Source organism: Cebus imitator, unplaced genomic scaffold (assembly GCF_001604975.1).
Source record: "Cebus imitator isolate Cc_AM_T3 unplaced genomic scaffold, Cebus_imitator-1.0 Scaffold80, whole genome shotgun sequence".
NCBI lineage: Eukaryota > Metazoa > Chordata > Mammalia > Primates > Cebidae > Cebus > Cebus imitator.
The window spans coordinates 4,427,455-4,432,976 of record NW_016107395.1 but is presented as its reverse complement, the minus strand read 5'-3'; the positions used below and the strand labels follow the sequence as shown (position 1 = coordinate 4,432,976).

Here is a 5,522-nt window from a genome sequence, read left to right as displayed (position 1 = left end):
CAGTTATTCATTACATACTGCGCTTATTCATGCTGATTCCACCCCAAAACCCACCTTTAGGAGACATCTAACGTCGTTTAATCTAGTCCCTCTGTATGCCTTAATTCAAATGCAGAAGAGTTTAAACTTGTGATTATATTTGATGAACTGCTCCTGGATGATGAGATCAATTAGTAAAGAGTGACAATTTTTTTTTCCCAAGGACCGACACTGAGGTAATTGGTGTAGTTCAAGCACCGTTGGTAATAATGTTAATATGTATACTAGAAAGAGGTATCGAAGGCAGGTGCTTAGACTCTTAAGCTTAAAAATTCAGGCTGGGTGCGGTGGCTCATGCCTGTAATCCCAGCATTTTGGGAGATCGAGGCAGGTGGATCACGAAGTCAAGAGGTCAAGGCCATCCTGGCCAACATGGTGAAACCCCGTCTCTACTAAAAATACAATGATTAGCCAGGCGTGGTGGTGGGCACCTATAATCCCACTTGTTCGGGAGGCAGAGGCAGGAGAATTGCTTGAACCCCGGAGGCAGAGGTTGCAGTGAGCTGAGATCGCACCACTGCACTCCAGTCTCGTGACAGACCAAGACTCTGTCTAAAAAAAAAAAAAAAAAGAGAGAGAGATCAAAAGTTCAATTATATTCTTAAACTTCTGAATGTCAACTTTGGCATTTGACATTTTTTGCTGAAGGAACAAAACAGGGAACAGCTATGATAATTAGCTATGCACCTGGCTCCTCACATTATTATATATAATAACTTCTAAATTGAAATATATTTTCACAGTCAATGAAATATACATGAATTTCTTTTTAAGGATTTTTTAAAGAGAAAAGAGAACAACATGGCTAAGATGAGATTTTTAGCAAATAGGAACTAATATGAAAAGAAAAGAAAACAGGAGGTATAGTGCCTTTAATGTTAACACAATATCAGTATCAGAGGTTTTTGTGGTATAAGAAGGAGTCCAAATTTTAAATACAAATACAAAATTCCACAATTTTTTGTTCTGTGTTGCTTTGTTTTTGCTGATCCCTTTCATAGAGAGTACACTGAGCCAAATAAATTAAAGAAGCACTCCTCACTTCTGGGATAAGACATAGACATCGTTACTCATTAAAGTACCTAATCAGATCATGGGAGTTCATCATACAGTCACCTGAGTTAACATGTTTATAAAGTCTGTATCAGTGAGAAAACATGACAAGATATATCTGTTTTATTAACATGAGGTTATCTCACATTATCTGCTATCCTTAAATAAACACATTTGAACATCTCTGGGGTTCAGTAAAAAACAATAAGCACGTAATTTTTGCACATTATAGAATAATAGTCCCAGTCAGCCATCATCCTTGTGAACAGAAAAAGGCATAGAAACTTCCTGTGGAGAGAGCAGACTAGCACTCAGCAGTTGACTCAAGTGCTCTGTGGTAAGCCTTTGGACTCCTTCTTATACCACAAAAACCTCTGACCCTTGAGTAGAGCTCACTCTATTAACCAGAATCCTTGTCAGTGTCACCTCATATATTTCTCATCTTATGTCCTCTGGAATCCCATGGTCCTTCTATCGTAAATCCATGGTTGCTAGTTCCTACAGCTTGCCTACCTTGTCTCAATGATTATTCTTGTCAACTCATTCCAGATTAACCTCACTCATTGAGCTACCTCTCTAAAAGGTTGTCCTGTTGCTGTTTAAATCCTAGTATGATCATTCCACTCTAAATTAACATCAACATGGCAGATGGCAGCCTAAAAATCTCAAACCATTAGATGCATACATTATCTATTGATTAGCTATAGGTTGGTGCAAAAGTAATCACAGTTTTTGCCATTAATTTTTTTTTTTTTTTGAGACGGAGCCTCACTCTGTTACCCAGATGAGTGTAAGGGTGCAATTTCAGTTTGCTGCAATCTCTGCCTCCCAGCTTCAAGTGATCCTCCCGCCTTGGCCTCCTGAGTAGCTGGGTTTACAGGTGCACACCATCAAGCTCAGCTACTTTTTGTACTTTTAGTAGAGACAGAGTTTCACCATGTTGGCTAGGCTGGTCTTGAATTCCTGACCTTGTGATCCACCAACCTCAGCCTCCTGCCATTACTTTTAATTTTAGTTTTCAGTAATAACGTAAAGGTCACAAATAAAATTATAGAAAATTACCTGATGTTAGGCTGGGAGTCATAAGCGTAGCTATGGGGGTTTCAGGTTTGTTGCTGAAGAAACAATGGCAAAGGGACGCAACTTTCTTAACTATGGTGAACTTTGAGTCTATGTAAGAAAGACTCATTTTCTGTACTGGGAGAAAATATCAATTAGGAAAGTTTAACTTGATTTTTCGCCAATGGTGGGAAGACAGTAAAACTTCAATAAATGAATATTGAATAATGAAGAGGGAAAGAGAGGGAAAAAAAAGAAGAGATATAATGAGGAAAGCAGGAAGGAAAACAAGAAAGTGTTGTGAATTGACCTAGGCCAAATTGGACAATCAGGAAGTAACAAGCTCTTTTGATAAGAAGGCGTATATTCTGGCCACATATAGCCCTTATCCACAAACTGCCTCCCAAGTGATACTAGTAAATGCAAGCAAGGGTCAACAAAATTGAGATACAAACTTGTATTAGCAAGTATGCAACATGAAATGAAATAAAATACAACACAAATACATACAGTCTAGTTCAAGATGGTCTGGAAAATTCCACTCTGTCCTCAGATACTCAGGCAAGCAACTTGCTTCAAGTATTCACTGTGAGGCAGGTGTCAAAATATTCTGTAGTGTGCATCCTTTTATCTGAGTGAGGCAAGAGTCCTCCAAAAGTTCTAGAACTTGACTGACTTATAAACCTTATTTATTCTAAAGGTGGCACCTGCATAAACTGGCTGTCCAATTAAATGTCTTAAACTCTCATTTTTTTCAAAAATTTTCTTTTCTAATATGCATAATGTTAATAAACCTTTGGCATCAACTTTAATACTTTACATGCTTCCAGAATTTGGAATCTTGACTACAGTATTTCAAATGCTAAATCCATGCCCTTAAAGAATAAACTTATCTTACACACTCCAACACCCACTCAAAATACACACCTTTGCTGCAGTGTTTATAGTAATACATTTCAAAGTAAATTATCACATACAAAGTAAAACACGAAGGAAGGAAGCCCTTTGGACTTCCTGATGCTAGTAAAGAGCCTATAATGTAATTTTTTCAGTAAATGTTTGATTACATTAATTGAACTTCATATTGGAAATGCCTTCTAGACAGAGGCCGAGCCACGAGGCCCAGCTACCTGAAACAACAGAACCTACCCCTGTGGGTCATCATCATGCCGTCCGACCTGGCCAGGAAGAAAGCAGCCAAAAAGAAGGAGGCTGCCAAAGCTCGACAGCAGCCCAGAAAAGGACATTAAGAAAATGGAGATGCTGTCACAGACCCACAGGTGGCAGAGGAAAATGAGGCCAGTGGCAGAGAGACCACAGAAGTGGATTTGCTGACCAAGGAGCTCAAGGACTTTGAGATGAAGCTGCTGCTCGAGCTGCCACCGGCGTCCCGGCCTCTCACCCCAACAGTACTGATGTTCACATTATCAACCTGTCACTCACCTTTCACTGTCAAGAGCTGCTCAGTGACACCAAACGGGAATTAAACTCAGGCCATCCTTATGGTCTCATTGGCTTAAATGGAATTAGAAAGTCCATGTTGCTTTCTGCTATTGGGAAACGTGAAGTGCCCATCCTTGAGCATATCGACATCTACCACCTGACTCGAGAGATGCCCCCTGGTGACAAGACACCCTTACTGTGTGATGGAAGTCAATAGAGAGTGGGCCATGCTGGAGAGGGAGGCAGAGTGGCTGGCTTATGAGGATGCGAAGTATGAGAAGCTCATGGAGCTCTATGAATGCCTGGAGGAGCTGGATGCCGACAAGGCAGAGATGAGGGCCTCGCGGATCTTGTATGGACTGGATTTCACATCTGCCATGCAGCGCAAGAAGCTGAAAGACTTCAGTGGGGACTGGAGGATGAGGGTTGCCTTGCCAGAGCCCTCTTTATTTGGCCCTTCATGCTGCTTTTGGATGAACCCACCAACCACCTGGACCTAGATGCTTGCTTGTGGATGGAAGAACTAAAAACTTTTAAGTGCATCTTTTAAGCGCAATGGTTCTTGTCTCCCATTCCTAGGATTTTCTGAATGGTGTCTATACCAACATCATTCCCATGCACAACAAGAGACTGAAGTATTATACGGGTAACTATGATCAGTATGTGAAAACGTGGCTAGAGCTGCAGGAGAACCAGATGAAGAGGTTTCACTGGAAGGGAGCAAGATCAGATTGCACACATGAAGAATTACATTGCGAGGTTTGGCCATGGCAGTGCCAAGTTGGCCCAGCAGGACCAGAGCAAGGAAAATGATGGCATCAGGACTGACAGAGAGGGTCGTGAGCAACAAGACACTATCATTTTACTTCCCACCATGTGGCAAGATCCCGCCACCCATCGTTAACGGTGCAAAATGTGAGCTTCAAGCATACAAAAGATGGGCCTTGCATCTACAATAATCTAGAATTTGGAATTGACCTTGACACACGAGTGGCTCTGTTAGGGCCCAATAGAGCAGGAAAGTCAACTCTTCTGGAGCTGCTGACTGGAGAGCTACTACCCACAGATGGCATGAACCAAAAACACTCGCATGTCAAGATAAGGCGATACCATCAGCACCTACAAGAGCAGCTGGACTTTCACCTTTGGAGTACATGATGAAGTGCTACCCAGAGATCAAGGAGAAGGAAGAAATGAGGAAGATCATTGGGCGATATGGTCTCACTGGGAAACAACAGGTGAGCTCAATCCGGAACTTGTCAGACGGGCAGCAGTGCTGAGTGTGTCTGGCCTGGCTGGCCTGGCAGAACCCCCACATGCTCTTCCTGAACAAGGCCACCAATCACCTGGATATTGAGACCATCGACGCCCTGGCAGATGCCATCCAGGATTTTGAGGGTGGTATTATGCTGGTCAGCCATGACTTCAGACTCATTCAACAGGTCGCACAAGAAATTTGGGTCTATGAGAAGCAGACAATCACAAAGTGGCCTGGAGACATCCTGGCTTACAAGGAGCACCTCAAGTCCAAGCTGGTGGATGAGCAGCCCCAGCTCACCAAGAGGACCCACAACGTGTGAGTCCTCTACCTGGGCTCGGGTCAGGAGCTCCATCTGGGAACTAACTGCTGCAGGACAGGACCCTGGGGCTACACTCCTGCATTGCGGCAATACCGCTCCCCCAGCCTCTCCGCTGCCCCTCGACCTGCCTTAGCTGCACTCTTATCTACAGCTGGACAGTATCTGTCTGTTTCCCGTCCTCCTTCCAGTTACTTCTGTCCATGTCTGGACTTGGCTGGCCATTCCCTCTAACCCCTTGCTGGTTACCTTACTCTGAGTGTGATGCAGTCAGAGGCACCTGAGGGTTAGCCCAAGGGCCTAAACCTGGATTTGACCTGGGGAGGAGCTTAGGATCCTCATTTTCTGGGT

At 43.2% G+C, this 5,522-nt stretch overlaps 1 pseudogene; it reads left to right on the top strand.

Annotated features, from left to right (window-relative positions):
• The first annotated feature begins 3,317 nt into the window (after positions 1 to 3,317).
• Positions 3,318 to 5,221, top strand: LOC108307677 (annotated as a pseudogene).
• The last annotated feature ends 301 nt before the right edge of the window (positions 5,222 to 5,522 follow it).